This window comes from Panicum virgatum, chromosome 2K (genome assembly GCF_016808335.1).
Source record: "Panicum virgatum strain AP13 chromosome 2K, P.virgatum_v5, whole genome shotgun sequence".
In the NCBI taxonomy this organism is placed as follows: Eukaryota; Viridiplantae; Streptophyta; class Magnoliopsida; order Poales; family Poaceae; genus Panicum; species Panicum virgatum.
The window spans coordinates 49,817,055-49,834,276 of record NC_053137.1 but is presented as its reverse complement, the minus strand read 5'-3'; the positions used below and the strand labels follow the sequence as shown (position 1 = coordinate 49,834,276).

General features: G+C 46.0%; 3 long non-coding RNA genes and 1 pseudogene across 9 annotated transcripts; 1 reads left to right on the top strand and 3 right to left on the bottom strand.

Annotated features, from left to right (window-relative positions):
• Positions 1-570: 570 nt before the first annotated feature.
• On the bottom strand, positions 571-9,582 carry LOC120695402 (annotated as a pseudogene). Its single transcript, XR_005683741.1, has 8 exons — positions 9,465-9,582; positions 9,222-9,336; positions 8,675-9,110; positions 7,219-7,264; positions 3,102-3,595; positions 1,392-1,541; positions 1,129-1,264; positions 571-1,019 (listed from the first exon to the last, which is right to left on the bottom strand). The product of XR_005683741.1 is annotated as an uncharacterized LOC120695402 (transcript).
• Positions 4,422-6,237, top strand: LOC120682491. Of its 2 annotated transcripts, none has more exons than XR_005678476.1 (3): positions 4,422-5,341; positions 5,478-5,931; positions 6,036-6,237. It is a non-coding gene; the product is annotated as an uncharacterized LOC120682491 (long non-coding RNA). The 2 variants fall into 2 exon arrangements; XR_005678477.1 differs by having other exon boundaries at positions 5,464-5,931.
• On the bottom strand, positions 6,902-8,413 carry LOC120682477. 4 transcript variants are annotated; one of them, XR_005678473.1, is made up of 5 exons: positions 8,128-8,413; positions 7,890-8,002; positions 7,607-7,716; positions 7,358-7,474; positions 6,902-7,264 (listed from the first exon to the last, which is right to left on the bottom strand). It is a non-coding gene; the product is annotated as an uncharacterized LOC120682477 (long non-coding RNA). The 4 variants fall into 4 exon arrangements; XR_005678471.1 differs by having other exon boundaries at positions 7,890-8,413; XR_005678472.1 differs by having other exon boundaries at positions 7,607-8,002.
• A 3,681-nt stretch (positions 9,583-13,263) lies between the features above and the next one.
• On the bottom strand, positions 13,264-16,185 carry LOC120682467. 2 transcript variants are annotated; one of them, XR_005678468.1, is made up of 3 exons: positions 15,463-16,180; positions 15,293-15,391; positions 13,264-15,193 (listed from the first exon to the last, which is right to left on the bottom strand). It is a non-coding gene; the product is annotated as an uncharacterized LOC120682467 (long non-coding RNA). The 2 variants fall into 2 exon arrangements; XR_005678466.1 differs by having other exon boundaries at positions 13,264-15,391; positions 15,463-16,185.
• Positions 16,186-17,222: the final 1,037 nt, after the last annotated feature.

Genomic DNA, 17,222 nt, shown 5'->3' with positions numbered 1-17,222 from the left:
TGCGCCTGGCCATCGGCACCACCGGTGGCCTGGCGGGGTATGCATTGCTTCCAAGTTCCAAGTCCCAAGGCTCTGCGTGCACCCACCAACCTGTGTGGACTGTGGTGTCCTGTGAGTAGGGATGGCAACGGGTATATACCCGCAGGGTAGTTCTATTCCATACCCGTAGAGGATTGTTCCCATTAACATACCCACAGGTGAAGAATTCATTTCATACCCGCCTTTACCCGTCGAGTATCCGGGTATCGGGTACCCATTGCCATCTCTACCTGTGAGACCTTCAGCTCTGAAAGGCATTCTGCTACTTGCACATGCATCCCCCTTTTTTCTGGGAGAGGGGACTTTGCTATTACCAATCTCAAAGTTTTTAACGGTGGTAAAAGAAGCTACACCCACAGTTGTCGCCGGAGGCCCATGGGGGCACGGGCTGGGCTCGCATTTCCGTCTAGTTCGCATTTGGGCTAAAACCTTTTGGACGGCCCGCGATCGCATATTCCCACCACATTTCCAGGTTGAACCAACACAACTTCCTCAAAAAAAAAAAGGTGAATGAACACAACATTTCTTCCGGACACAAGCACTAGCATTCCTTTATTTTAACGCTCACTTATAGCAATAGAGAGCACACAACACGGTAGATCAAACTCACAAAGCACATGCTGCCAAGGCACCACAAACACGAACAAACGGAGCACCGAGCCCTTACGCCAAGGACGGGCTCTCGCCGCCGGTCTTGACCGGGAGCCCCTGCGCGCCGCCGGGCATGGCGTGGCAGACGACCGCCGCGCCTCCGGGTTTCTTCACATCGACCAGCCGGAACGCGGCGCGCCCCCCACCGGGACGGGCGCGGCCCACGCGGCACTCGATGGCCGCGGCCACCGCCTCCTCCCCATGCTCGCTGACCACGCCCTCCACGGCGGCGGCGGCGGCCTCGTTCCGAGGCGAGGACTTGTAGTCGTCGTACTTGAAGTTCAGAGGAGGCAGTGGCGGCGGGTCGCCGACGTTAGGGTCCTTGGTCCCTGCGCACGCACGCAGTCAATCACTCGCACTTCTGGGAGAAAGGTGTTCCCACATTAAAAAAAATGCTCATGGAGTCATCACTCTTTTTTGCCTATTTGGGGCGATTACCTGCGGCGCTAGGGTGCAGGAGCTCGCGGATGGCCTCCGGCATGGGCGCGTCGGGGAGGGCGGCGCGCCAGAAGGCCTCGGCCGGCGACGGCCGGGCAGCACGCGCCATCATCATCAGCTGCTTCCCGGGTGGAGCCTGACGATCAAGAATCACAGACGCGTCCTTCAACAAAACTTGCATTAATGACAAGAAATATCTAAGGTTCGTTGCGGCTAGCTAGCTGTGTGTTTCCGGTGTTCTGAGATGTGGCGTCGAGCCGCACCGCGAGTACTGCTAGGGCGGCGGCGATGGCTAGGACGAGAAGGCGCGCCATGTCGAAGATCGAGAGCCAAAGCAAAACCCTCGAGCTCTGGGGATGAAGTCCGATCCGTGTACGCGGCGGACTTGTGAGTTGTGAGAAGACGAGAGTGTGCTCACCGAATTTATAGAAGGTACTGTACTTCTAGCCTCTAGGTGGACATGCTTTGCATCATTGTGGTTTTGTGGCGATAAAAACACTTTCGCAAACCTAATTGGATCATATATAGGATAGTTTTGTGCTCCCAACACGTGTTATTATTACCAGTTTATTGGCGAATGGAAATGGTGAGGGTGACATGAAACTGAAAGTGCTGTGTCTTGGAATAAAATCTTGGTGATGCTGCGAACTCCAATGGCATTGCATGGCTGACACCGACACGAAACAGAACCACCCCTACCTCCTCCCCGCACGCCATTGCCGTTGTGCTCCCATCATTCATGGATTATGCTAGGAGAGAGGAAAAATGTGATGCTACTACAAAGAGGGCACGGAGTATTTTCCGCAATTCCGCTACGTACTACAAATAAACCGCATCTTAATTAGATGATGAATGGCGGTGGGAATTTTTTGTTTTATTGTATCTAAGAGCATCGCATCATACTGACTGGAGGGCTGTTTTTAAGTTGATGAATGAAAGCTCTCCAGTGCGGTAGTGCGATTTTGTCGTTTCGTATGTTGATCATATAGACTGGGTGCGTAGGATTAAAGAATTTTTCTTTGATGAGGATAATGTCTGCCTACTCATCAGTAATCTGTTCAACCAATGAGGGGAAGAAGAAACCAGAATTGGTAATGCAAAATCTAGAGAACATTATTATTCATATGGATTGTCATTTATGCTTCGATCTTCTTTGCATTGCCATTGTTTGGAAGTTAGGCTTTGGGTTGCTTAGACAGCAGAGGCGAAGGATATAGACATGGGGTGGTATAGGTGGAGTCTGGTCTATTGCCGGTGATTAAGAGCTCTTCATTCACAATGCCCAGTCAATAATAAACAAGTGCCCGGAGAAGGATATAGACATAAAAAGACATGTATCGTGCGGAGGGAGAGAAATGTATTTGTTTAGTGAAATGGTCTGGTGAGTTGCACGCTGAAGTTTTTTTTTTAAAAAAAAATCAATCCTAGCCTTGAGAGAGCTCTTCATGCACAATGCTCAGCATGCTTCTGTGATTTGGATGGTTGGGTTATATGCATTTGTACACGGACCGTTTAATGGTATTGTTATCGTTTCTGGCAGATTTCGATTTACTTTGTCTTTTTATATATTCTAATAATCGTTTAGTTTCAATTATAACTTTGTAAGTGGCTGGAGAACTGCGATGATAGCATCGTCACGGGGACCTCTCTGTGTTCGTCAACAAACACATGAGCACGCTGGGCTTGCCCTCGCTCTGATTATGTATATTTTGCATATGCATTTTATAAGAAGATGGACCCGGCCTTTATTTATTCTGACGTCTTTCCTCACTCTAGAGAGAGCACATACACTCGACCAAATTTTAGAGAGAGAAAAAAGTAAATGGAGAAGCACACTGACACGCGCTTTTCGCCAAAAAAGGAAAAACAAACCCGAGTACCCGACACCGTTACACATGTAGTACTAGTCGCGTTGTTGCATCACGATGCAAGTTCGTAGCGCCAGCACGTATATGTCACGCCGGGGAGGGGACCTTGTTGCTCTTCACCAGGAGTATCTGCGCGTTGGGCACGGCGTAGCAGACCGCCGCGCCGCCGCCGGGCTTCACGTCGAGCAGGCGGAGCGCCGCCGCCGCGCGCCCCAGCTTATAGACTTGGACGCGCCGTCGTCGGCGTGGCACACGACACTCGCGGTCACCGCGTCCCCGCGCTCCCCGGCAGCAACGTCCACCACGTACGCCCTCGCCGGGCCGACGACCCCGCGGCACCCGTACACGGCGCCGCCGCCGGCGGAGCCGGCGGGCGCCCCGCCGCGGCACAGCACGAAGCTGGACCCCTGGACGGCGCGAACGGCGCGGACGGTGCGCAGCTCCAGCGGGGCTTCCTGCTGACCCGCCGCCGCTTCGCCGCTGGGCGCCGCGCGCGGGAACGGCAGGCTCCCGCCGACGCGCACCGCGTCTTCCAGGAAGAACACCGCCGCTTGCGGCGGCACGCGGGCGATGATGTCGCCCCCGAATGTTGTGGTGACCTATAGTGCACGTACCCACCCCCATCGACGGCCAGAGTTTGGTCTTTTAGATTCACGCCGACGTTTGAGCTGACGGAGGAACAGTGGACGTTGGATGGAAGGCGCGCCACTAAGTCAAAACGGTGACTCGTGAATGGTCGTCCGTGTTCACACTGCCGGCGCTGACTGAACCGGATTAAAAAGAACTACTTTATTAAGATGAGAAAAAAAACATATTCGAGGCTTATCCCGTAAGGATCCAGAGGGGAATATTATTGCGATCGGAGTAGCGCAGGATAAGGATATGATATTAGCTTGATTGTAGCGGGATTTAGATGAGGTCCCCCCCCCCGATTCATGGAATCCGATGTGTCCAGATCAATTCCATTCTGTTTAACCGAGATTTCAGCGGACCAAGAGGGAATGGTTAACTCTGATCCAAATCCGAGAGTAGTGGAGCTTGAAAAGGATCAATGCTTTAGGAGACATTCAACTCAGTCGGAAGGAACTCTACAGATGGATCGACATTGTAGATTTGAGGAGGTAGAACTGGTATCGGAGGCTGGTACTACGATCAACGAGTGACGGATTGGTTGGCGGAGGTAAGTACATTTAAATTGTTGGAAACATTGTTTGCCCTTTGTTTTCCTAGGATGAGTTGATAGAACGATGTTTGTTCGGACGATGTTGGTGTAGGAAATCTGCTAGGGAAGGGCCTACCACTCGGATCGCTGCAAATGAGGAGAGTCCGATTACCAGGGCACTGAGTCAAGCATGCAAGAACAGAGGAGGTCCAATTTTCTTACCTATGGAGGGTACAATATTCAGTAATAATGAAGAGGCGAGAGATTTCTTTAATCTATATTCATGGGAAATTGGATTTGGCATTCGTTATGGGCGTAGTAACAAGAATAATAAGGGGTATACCACGAGGCAAGACATTGTATGTTTGTGCGAGGTCTGCGTCTATTCTCCTATTATTTTTTTGGTTCTCTTTTCGTGATCATATATTACCGTTTTCTATCTTTTATGTGGTTGTTAATTTATATACAACTAATTGGTTGGTTAATTCGGGCAGGGATCACCACGTAGTAAGAATTGTGCGTCTGTGAGGAATGGCTGCACAGTTAAGATAAGGTTGCTTAGAACAAGTGATCATGGATGGTACATTAGTCGGGTTAACACAAGCCACAACCGCAAACTATCTGAGAGGTATGCAGAGAAGAAACAGTGGAATTCTCACAGTATGATAGATCCGAGCACTAAATATTTCATCAAGAGGCTACGTGACAACAATGTGAGTATTGGTAGGGTTTGCAGTATTATAGGTGTCACAGATAGCAGTGCCATGAATCCAGTCCAGAAAGAGACAATTAGGTCATTATGTGCGAAGGTAGCAAGGGAAAATATGACTGATGATATTGGTAAAACCACCAAACTTTTACGAGAAATGAAAAACAAAGACCCACTGATGGAAGTAAGGTTCAAGGTTGATGAGCAGGGCACAGTTAAATCTATGCTTTGGTGTACTGGAAAGAACAGGATGGATTACAAGAATTTTGGCGATGTCTTTACATTTGATACAACCTATCGTACTAATTTGTATAGCCTGCCATTTGGGATTTTTGTCGGTGTTAATTGCCATTTTCAGTCGATTTATATTTGGTGGTGTTCTACTGTCGACTGAGACAGCAGAAGACTTCCAATGGGCATTTCAAAATTTCATTGATATAATGGATGGAGCAGCTCCAATAACTATTTTAACAGGTGAGATAAGTTCTCTCCAGCATCGGGGGCACTGATGTATATATCGATTCTCTCTGAAAGTTTGCATTCATATGTCATATTTTAAATAGTTTGTTTCATTTTTTAACTGCGTAGTTCTTTAGTTTTATTGATGTAGATCAATGTGCGGCAAAGGCAAAGGCAATTCGGATTGTTTTGCCTGGAACACGTCATTGATGGTGTCGGTGGCATGTCTTGAAGAGTGCTAAGAAGAAGTTAGGGAAAGTTAATGCGAAACAAAAGCAATTCAAGAGTGATTTTTATAACCTAATCACCAATGAGATTTGTGTTGAGGATTTTGAAAGCTCGTGGAAGAAGTTGATCACAAAGTATGGGCTTGTGAAGAGCAAGTATATGCTACGGCTATACAAGCATAGGGAAAAATGGGCCAAACCATATTTTATGAGTGTGTTTTGTGCTGGGATGACGAGCACGCAAAGGAGTGAAAGTGCAAATCATATGCTTAAGAGGTATATTCAGAAGGCCGCGCCTATGCACTTGTTTGTAAGTTCAATGAGTTCCTTTGTGACCGGACAGAGCAAGAGGCTCGGGAGCTACATGTCACAAAAAGGGTATGTAAATTTGTGTAGCTTACATGATCCCATTGTTATTAGGCGAATGTATGCAATTTGTTTTTTTTTTGGCTCCATAAACCTATTAATATTTATTTCTGCAGGTTACAAGGAAAATGAGAGTCGGGGCTCCGATCAAAGAGCATGCTGATTCAGTGTGTACTCGAGCTATGTACAAGAAATTCTATGATGAGTTATTTGAGGCTGGGAAGTTTCGTGTTTAGCGGGAAGACGGCACTAACAGTTTTGTTGTTTCCCCTGTGAAATTGAGCTCAAATGAGGAACAAAAAAGGTATGTGGTCACTCTGCATGGAGAGGATTTCATGTCCTGTCAGTGCGGTCTGTACGAGCATCTAGGTATGCTGTGTCGGCATGCACTAAAGGTACAATGATTGATTATTTGAACTATCATTTATCTGTTCCAATTAGCAATGGAACTATTTTTTTCTGTTGGTGTTTTCATATTTTTTAATAGTTTTGTTTTTTTGCTTTTTCTGCTTCTAGGTTCTGCTACATTTGGACAGGCAAGAAATTCCAAAGTTCAATATAATGAGAAGATGGACGAAGGAGGCAGTGGTTTACAGAGCAGATACAGAAGAAAGTGATGTAGGTTCAGATGCAGACCAAATGAGGAACTTTGCTGCTGCAGACCCTTCAAGTAGTGCATGGCCCTTCTCACGTGGATGAGCAGATGTTCAAGAATGCCATGGAAGCGTTAAGGCCAGTTGTTCGAACGCAGTCGGAGGATCGATCATCTGTTGAACCATCTCAGTGCAATTTGTATGTTGGCGGTGCTCAGCTGCCTGTATCTTGCCCTCCAAGGACAATGAAGGGTGGCAGACCTCCTAGTACTGGGCTTAATGCATGGCTATCAAGGAAAGATAAGAAAAGGTCCTTAGATTCTTCGAGGAGGGATCCAATTTCTGAAGATTTTCCGGAGGAAGAGATGCCATACAGGAAGAAGACCCGGTGCTTAAATGATATTTGAATGTTTGTTAATCCATCACGGTAGGATGGATGCTAACAAATATTTATAGTAGTAGCACCTCGAGTTGCAGTACAAAATTGTGTAAATAAGCAGTGATAGCTAATGTTCAGTATAAGCCAAGTATGTTCTCAAATTGTAGCAAGTCTGAACATTATGTCTTGTCACTGTCTAACACTATGTCTTATTTGTTAAGCCGCATTGTTCAATTGTAGTTGACATAATGGTCATCCACTGTTGTTTCTCACTGAATGTCCATGTGACGTTTCTTGCAAGTTGATGTGCTCGGGGTAGTGTCATACTTTGCTGCAGCTAGAGGCGTTGGCGATGGCGTCATCCGTTGTTCGCCTGCATTCATTTGAAAATATTAGTACTGGTTTCTAATTTAGTCATTCTAGCAACACTTCTGTTATTAGACTTAAATTTGTTTCAGTAGCTTACCAGACATATTGGCATTCCTTGTTAACCCCCCTTCGGATTGCTAGTTGGTGGCAGGAGTAATATCAAATTGTATTTGAAGAGGCTCGACGTAGCATTCAGAAGTAGGAGATCCAGTATCTATTGTATTTTTCAAGGAAAATCAAGTTACTTTCTGAGCATGCAAACATTTTAATTATACGATGACTGATCATGATGTTGAAAAGATTGATTTTCGCAGGTTCTGAAAATTATACATGCCTTCTTCTTTACCTATAAGCATTTGTGCAGCAGCTTCCTCTGAAGGCATTGGCAGTTTGATAATTGAAGTTGCTGAACGAGGCTCTGTTGCAGTAACCTATTTATTGCTAGGCACAGGATTGCTTCCAGCGTTTACAATAATAGGAATGTTAGGACTGATTGTCATATAATTTGTCTTTGCAATGCTTATAAGGCAGTTCATATATTACATTTCACAATTATTCGAATGAAACGAACATACTCTGCTACATGTCTCTGTTTATGCTACTCTGATATGCAGTTTTTTGTCTAGTACCTGATCCCATTTACTGGATGGTCGTCAGTGGTCTCATGTTGCCCGCACATTTTTGAGTTATCTGTATTCTGACTGATTGTGTGAATGGGGGTTTGCTCACTGGTAGGCAATTTCTGCATATTTGTAGTTTCAGTGATAAACAGGTTTTTCACAAACTGTAAGATTTTTTATTATATAGCTAACAAATATGATTGGAAAATGTAATCTACATGGTTATGTACAGCAGTAGGTTTTTTACCTTTTGGTGTGTACATTGGTGAAATAATGTCTGATCTTCCATATACTTGATCTGCTGTACTGACAAGTGTGAGCAAAATGTGTTCGATTCTGCTGGTAATCTTGTCACAGACCACTGATTGGAATAGTACCACGTATGAATAGCAACTATTGTTTCACAGAGAAATAGTAAGTTATCCTGCATGATCTATAAATAACAAACAATGGTTTTTATTGTGAACGCGGATGTTAGGTAGTTGTCAGGTAGTTTTTAAATAATTATGTTAGTCAGACGTGGATGTGTTTTTGTATTTCTGTGTGATTTTTTCTGAGGGTGAGCATGAAGGAAAACCAAATTGACTGAACATTGGTAATAATATGAACTAGTTTTGTGCTGAATAGCAAACCTCGAGTACTCCGCGGGATTTCTCACCAATGGAACAGCACGCAGCAGATCCGATAGTTGTTGCCTTGCTTCTCCTCATTCTTTATTAGGCCGCCTAGAACAATCGTTGCACCGGGAGGGGGGCTGTGGGGGGGTCAAGATGAAGATGCGGTGGCTGCTGTGCCGGAGACGATTTTCTTGGTTCTGGCTGTGGGGCGGGATGCCGCGGCGGGGGGTGGGAGGGTGGGGGGGGAGTGGGGTGCGGGTGCGGGTGCGGCTGCGGCGGGGTGCGCGTTGCCCCAGGGGCAGTGTGAGAGGTGCTTGGGGTACAAGCGCTTTCGGGAAGATGTACAGTGGCGACACCAGGTTTCTTCCGGCTTTACGTTGCAATAAATGCTCATTTTCAATGCCTGGTGTGAACACGGCGTTATGCGTCCGGGAACAGCGAACTGGTTCGACTACATAGCGGTGACGCCGTGGATTAACAGCTGCTGGTGCACGAATCTCCAGATGCGATTTTACGCTCACGATTTGATATGGGTACGTACACCATAGGACACCAAATCCGTCGCGAGGTTTGAGGCTGTCTGCGCTTGGAGGCTTGACCTCTGCGTGCATACCTAGCAGCCACGTGTCACATAGATAGAGGCGTTATTAACTTACTTATATACTCCTTCATCATTAAGGTCGTAATAAAACTATACTACGAAGTTTTTGGTGATGAGCAGCACCAGGGCGCAGGAGCTCCCGGACGGACTCCGGCATGGGAGCGTTGGGGAGGGCGGCGCGCCAGAACGCCTCCGGCGACGTCGTCCGGGCAGCTTGCGCCAGCTTCCCGGGTGGAGCCTGAAAGGATCAATAGGAACAACAACAAAAAACGAAACGGAATGATGAATTTGCCAGGAAATTAACTGACGAGGCCAGCAATGTGCATGTGCGTCCAAGTTCAGAGCTGCGTATGCTGCATTGTTCACCGTGAGAACCGCGGCGGCGACGACGAGGACGAGGAGGCACGCCATGAGAGCCAGGGCAAGCAAAACCTCGCGCCCCTTGCGCTAGCTAGGACTCGCTGTTCTTGGGTGCGGATGCCGCGAGCGAGCGGTGACGAAGCAATCGTGGAGGGCGCCAAATTTATAGACTGGCCGCGGATGCTGATCGAGAGCGATTTGGAACTGAAAGCGCCTGGAACAAAATCTTCAGGATATGCTGCGCGCCCGCTCGCGCTGCACGGTGCCCTTGTCGACCGGCGAGGAAGAAATGATGCACACGACGAACCGGGATCGGGGCGGACGGCACCGGCGAACTGCCTGATGACGGCGCATGGCAGCTGTCAGCTGGGACGATCGGAAGATAATCTTTTTTGTTTAAAGGATCGGAATATAATCTTTGGTGACGCCATTCTTTTTTTTTTTTTGATACTTTGGTGACGCCATTCGAAGAAAGAAAGAAAACACATTGGTGACGTATTCCGGACGAGAGGCTAGCTTGAATAGGCCAAATTTGTTAACGATGGGCTCTATATCTAGCCCACCTCGGGCGCGGGCTCAATATCTGTTTGCGTGTCCATCGCTGCAACTGCCTCACCCAGCCCACCTGAGAGCGCGGCCGTGTTTGCGTGTCCATGGAAATACGTCTTACAGGAGCAAATACGTCTTCTGCTCCCCTTGCTTAGCAAGATAGTATTAAAAGTGTGTCGAAAATATAACCATGCATACCCACCACTTTGGCCTCAGCGTACGGTGCAAGCTCCAATGCAACGATTGCTTCACACACACACACAGGACCATGCAAGTAACTAGAGAAGGAGAACATTCTGTTGGTACTGCCGGCATTGCGGGGAGCAAAGGATTGTGACGAAAAGGATCTATTAGCAGTTAGAAATAACTTACTGTCCGGCTGCTTCAACTTGCTTCTCCTTCCCTTCCGTAAGCCTCCTGAACGGACACCCACCCTCCTCTCGGCTCCTGCCTCCGATCCAAACAAATGCCTCCACGAGCTGCTTGCTGGTCAGGAGGATGAATGTGAGGCTGTCGCTGGCCGGGAGGAAAGAATGCCTCGAACCCGAGCAGGGTAGCCAAAAGCTGTGATGCTTTTAGTCTCTAGTGGTTGGGGAGCATTTGTGATCATTTATGTCGATTTGCCAAGAAACCGATAAGTCGAGTACTGCTTTGCTTCGAAAGTACAGAACTTCTACCCACCCATTAGGGCGAGTCGAGTGGCCGCGGAGAATTGGGATGCATATGTTTACTTTTGGTGGTCTCTCGTAGGGCTCGGCAGACTATATGCAAGTGGGGCGGTTCTGTAGTTCGAGACAGGGAGGGGAAATGTTGGTGCGTGGGGTCCGACGGGGCTTTTGCGTGCCGTGTTGGTTAGGTCCACCTTGCAAGGTTAAATCGGATCGATTCGCCGTGTCTCGCGGTTATGAGAGACTTGATCTCTTGGTCACATCGGAGAAAGAAAATGGAATAAGAATGAGATGAGATGCAATGAGGGCTGATATTATTTAATTAATGATTTGCTCACCTTGCTTGTGGTAGCTTTGCAAATCTTAGATGGATAGTAAATTTATTGATATAACTGGAAGCTAAAACTGGAAAAATAAGGACTCACTTCTAGTACTTTTTCTGCAAAAATCAACCATCAGCCAAAAAGCCTTGCATGTCTAGATATGTGGGCTAAGTTATACCCACTGGTCGGGTAAGTCTTGCTGAGTATTAGTATACTCAGGGTTTTGTCGGAAAAACGATTTCATGACCTGCACACGTAGACTTATGTCCGTGTTGCGCCAAGTTCGTTCGACTGGATGCGGATGCGTGGAACATTGAGGACCCAGGCGCGTAGCTCTGGAGTGTATAGAATTGCACACTCGTGGGCTGAGTGTGTAATTCATTTCCGATCTTATGTATTGTAGTGGATAGATTCCATGTTTATCAGACTTTGTATAAATGGCAGACACACTTATATATTATTATGTATTTCAAACTCGGTTTGTAATTTAAATATTTCATAGCATATGGTGTTTGTATTTTTAAGTATTGTGTGGTGCTCGTACCATCTGCGCTCACCTTCGTGTGAGACTACCGGTGTTGTTTCGATCGGACTGTGGGTTGAAAAAGGATCGCCAAATTAAGCCGTTAAGGTAATGCGCCCGATGTATTCAAATGACGGTCACTATACTTAATTAGAATTTTAATTTGACGGTTCCGTCACAGTTTCCTTGCTGGGCAAACTTCGTAAATGAAAAGCAAGCGGCCGGTCGGGTTGAACACACAACTAGCTTAGCGATCTGAGTTCCACAAGCTGACAAGAGAGGTGGTCAAGGTATTAATATCAACCGGATGAGGGTTAACTTTTTCAGCAGGGGGGGATCAGAGATTGCCGATAAATGTGTTTATCATATTTATCGGGGAAAATCCCTTAAACTATACACAAAATAATCTAAATTATCTTCAAACAAACTAATAGAAAAAATAAGACATCACAGTGTATAAAAATCAGAAGACATGGATTACCAAGATTTTTTTTGACAAACCGGTCAACACCGATAAATAAACACGTTTATCGGTTTGTGTAAGATTGAGTGGTGATGTAAACAAATTGTAGGGATTTTGCTATGTTAGATTTGTGTTGAGAATATCTAATCATACGCTATCTGACCTGATAAAACCGAGCCGACCGATTAATACATCTTGTGCTCCCCTTGCTTAGCAAGGTAGCATTAAAAGTGTCTCGAAAATATAACCATGCATACCCATCACCTTGGCCTCAGCACACGGTGCAAGCTCCAATGCAACGATTGCTTCATCACCAATTCACCATTCAGGGGCCGTTTAGTTCCCAACCAAAAAAATTTTGGGTGTTACGTCAACAGTTTGATCAGATGTCGGGAGAGTTTTTCGGACACTAATTAAAAAACTAATTTCAGAACTCACTTGGAAACCGCGAGACGAATTTTTTGAGACATTTGACCGCAACATTAGCACATGTGGGTTACTGTAGCTCTTATGGCTAATCATGTACTAATTAGGTTCAAAAGATTCGTCTCGTCGTGTACATCCAAACTGTATAATTAGTTTTGTTATTTAATTATATTAAAAACTCCATGCATGTATCTAAAGGGAAAGTCACAAATTTCGAGGCGAAAATTTTTGAGAACTAAACGCGCCCTCATATCAGGCTTAGTATTTACTACCAATAAGGTCCCGTTTAGTTCGCGAAAAAGTTTGGGGTTTGACACTGTAGCACTTTCGTTGTTATTTGCCAATTAATGTTCAATCATGGATTAATTAACATCGTTAGATTCATCTCGTGAAAATCAGTCAGACTGTATAATTAGTTATTTTTCAACTATATTTAATGTTTTGTGCATGTGTCGAAAGATTCGATTTGACAAGTACTGTAGTAAAAATTTTGGGAACTAAACGGGGCCTAAGGCAGAGTATTGTACGCAAACAAAGTCTGGTCAATCCAGCCCAATGATGCGGTCTGGCTCGCACTACTAAACTTTCAAAAAAAAATAAAAAAGGAGAGAGAGAAGGAGAGGGAGAGAGAGAGCGCCAAAGGAGCATATCGATGGCAAGAATACAGTCGTAAAATAATAATTCATTGCTGTATGATATGATCTCCCAAATCCCCTTTTCACACCGTATCCAACTCGCGAGGGTCATCCCCCTCGCTCACTCACTAGAACAAAAGGCGCGCTTTGCGCGCCCTATCAGGAGTTCATTGACCATCTAAGTAGAAAGAATCAAGGTAAAATGAAAATATGAAAAGTTAATGAAAAGACAAATCCATTACAAAATCTGCAGCAGCAAAATTTTTATTCCACAAAGTTTGTCCCGCATGTTTGTACCCAGGTAGAATTACAATATATTACAATATCAGGGACATGTCTTGTATAGAGCAAAACACACATGGTATATAGATAGTAGGCAAACAAACAAAAGAAAAGGTGAACACGCATCAAGAAAATATAAGAAAATATTGTAATATAACTCTATGGGATGCCGTAAATTCAAGATCTGACAACAATGTCTCATCAATAGAGAGCTTTAAAGCCGTCAGATTCTTCGTTCAAAAGCTCGCTACAGTAATATTACAAAACTAATCATCACAGTCTAGAAACCAAGTAGAAAAAATTCTACCTTTTCATTCAACTTTTACTGAAAGCCTTAGGTGATTTGATAACGCCAGCAACAGACAAGCTAAAAACCTGATACCTTCCAAAGCAAGATACCCAATTGCCATAGTTTATTAGATTTGCAGTTTCTAAACCGTAACAGCTCAGGGACACAAAGCAACATAAAGCACGAAAGAACTTATAAAATAAATTATCATGAAAGTCTGCATTCTTTGATGCAAAGCTTATAGGAAAATTTTATCATGACTTCATGAATATACTAAGATATGAGTTTGTAGCTCCTAAAATATTAAATTATGGTTTTCAGGGGATTAATGGTACTCTATAAAAGTGTGGGAAATACAACGGGTGATGATGGATGAACACAAGCACAGGTAAACAGTAAAATGATGTAGCTCAAATATAAGTAGAAATAGGAGCCTTGTAAACACAATCTGAACTAAAAGTGGTATAATGACCACACTCCTGCAAGTCTGAAGAGGGGAAGAAAATGAAGATGCATGATCTCTTTAGGAGCCAACCCAAAGTAGTTCATTATTTAGAGTTCACTGAGAAATGGATACATGTGTAGCTTCTTTTCACTATCCACTGCTACATCATCGATTTCAGGATCCAAGGCAACTTGCAGTGAATCATGCAAACCAAATGACCATTGAAATTAAGACATTCAAAAGAGAAGTAAACAAAAAACACTGCATAAGAGTATAACCTGTATATATTCCTGTAGAGTTGTAGTCAAATGAATCGACCTGCAGGTTGGACCCTATAAAATGATATAATTTGCATTTTCAGACTGTAGTTAAAACTATCTTTCCAATGCACTCATCTGTGCAAATCAAACTTCTAACATACATAAAATAATCTAATTGGCAAATATAAATAATTATAAATGTACTTAGTGATACTAACTGCATCTACTCCTACAATTGTTATCCAAATAATATAATGGATATGAGATATAGGAATTATGCTTCAGTTAAACTTGGAAATACTTTTTTATGTTCCTGCCATGATTACGGCAATATATGCAGGGAAAAATAAAATCAAGCATAGATCAATGGTAAAATGAAGGGAGAAAAACCTCATCAATTAATTTATTTAATTTGTATGAAAATCGACCAATCAGAGAGTTTGCTTGTGGTTGTATATGGTGAAATCATCACTCTTGCCTGTGCCCTCTCGGATGATGCAGCTAGACTTAAGACCTGCCTGTACTTGTGGTCGCCTACCTGGTGGGGGAGGAGAATATCTTAACTCTTAAGCTCCAAAGCCTGAGCACGTCCAAATCAATGGCTGGCGGCGGGAGCTGGGGCGATTGCAGCTCTAAAAACTAAAGCATTTCCTCTGCGCTACGTGGAGCTTCAAAGGGCCACCCCTGTTTCCATGGCCACCAGCGGATCTAGAGGGAAGTGGTGGCCGGTGGGCGGATATGAGTTGTTACAAAGAGGGGTGAAGTAAATTAAAGGGCTGAGAAAGGACAAAGGAATACGACACCACCGAGTAGCTCCATCCCGCTGGAGGCACGCCGTCGCAGAGGTAGGCCACGAGCAGCGACGGGGGCTGCTGCAAGCAACGGCGGGGGTGGGGGAAGATAGATAAAAGAAGAGTTGTTGCATTATCCAATGTCTAGCGATACTTCAGGAGCGGGCAGCGGGTGCACACCATCGGAGGCAGGGAGTAGATAGAGGGAGGAGACTTTGGGGAATCCCTTGTGGATGAGGCTGCGCCGCCGCCGCTTTCCATCTCCAGACTCCGCGCTGCCTGGATCAGGGAAAGAGAGGGGCTAAGAAAACTGATGAGAACAGGGGAGAGATGAACGGGGAGGGGACAACTTATGTGGGCTCGTCGGCGAGGCCGCGCCTTCCGCCGCCGCCGCCCTCTGTTTCTGAGAATAAATGCGAGAGGGGCTCTACAACATTTAACAAATGAGAAAAGAGAGGGGAGGAGGTCGTGTGGGGCCCACGGATGAGGAGGAGAGATGATAGCAAGTGGCCAGCCTCACTGCTGTGTGCCACGCGGCCCACGAAGTGCGGAGAGAGCTCCGAGGAGCAGTAGATTTTAAGAAACCCGATTTTGGGTCTGAATGTTGTGGGGAACGCACGGGTGGGTTAGTCGTTCTCCACCCCCCAGCGACAACAGATCTATCAGCGCTAAAAAGAAGCATTAAAGTACTTGTTGCAGCAGAGACATGCTCCTCTATGCCATGACTAAAAGGACACACACACACAGAGAGGACCATGCAAGTAACTAGAGAAGGAGAACATTCTGTTGGTACTACCGGCCTTGTGGGGAGCAAAGGATTGTGACAAAAAGGATCTATTAGCAGCTAGAAATAACTTACTGCCCGGCTGCTTCAACTTGCTTCTCCTTCCCTTCCGTAAGCCTCCTGAACGGACACCCACCCTCCTCTTGGCTCCTGCCTCCGATCCAAACAAATGCCTCCACGAGCTGCTTGCTGGTCAGGAGGATGAGTGTGAGGCTGTCGCTTGCCGGGAGGAAAGAATGCGTCGAACCCGAGCAGGGTAGACAAAAGCTGTGATGCTTTTAGTCTCTAGTGGTTGGGGAGCATTTGTGATCATTTATGTCGATTTGCCAAGAAAGTGGTACGGCATTGGCACGGCAAGGCACGGCACGGCAAACTTGCTTCTTTGCAGGGTTTCCTTGCTGGGCAAACTTCATAAATGAAAAGCAAGCGGCTGGTCGGGTTGAAGACACAACTAGCTTAGCGATCTGAGTTCCACAAGCTGACAAGAGAGGTGGTAAAGGTATTAATATCAACCGGATGAGGGTTAACTTTATCAGCAAGGGGGAAATCAGAGATTGCCGATAAATGTGTAAATGTGTTTATCGCATTTATCGGGGAAAATCCCTTAAACTATACATAAAATAATCTAAATTATCTTCAAACAAACTAATATAAAAAATAAGACATCACAGTGTATAGAAATCAGAAGACATGTGTCGTGGTGTTGCAAACCACAGCCGGGTGGCGAAAGTCACCCGCCCTAGCCCAGAGGGTGTACACTCGGGGGTTACCCTACGTCCACTGTGTGTTGTATTGCCCTTTCCCTGAGAGCAAGCGAGCTCACCCGGGTTGGTGTGTCTGTCTGAAGATATCCTGTGCACAGCGAGCGCCTCCCTTTTATATCTCAAGGGAGGCGCGTACATGGCTGCCGGGACCCCGACAAGTGGGCCCAGCAATGCGGTACAAAATATCGTACTGTTCATCATTATGGCGTTGCAGGCAAAGGAGATCTTTCTCTAGATATCTCTGCCTGCTCTTGGAGTCTCTCGTTCAGCATGTCAAGGCGCTGTCTTGTCGGAACGGCGCCCGTCGTAGCCAGCGGCGTCGCCTGCCACGTAGCTGAACGGCTGTGTAGGGAACGGCGTAGGCGGCATGATGGAAAAGCGCCGAGCCGTCGTATCCATTTAATGCTTGAGACGGGTTCTGCGCGGGCGCGGCACAGGCGGCCGCACTGTGCACCTTGGTAATACGCGGTGCACAGCGGGGCCTGACAAAGGCTGCCCCGCGTGCTGCGGCGGCAGAGCACGCGTCAACCATCCACATTAAATGCGGTGGGTGAGCGAGTCC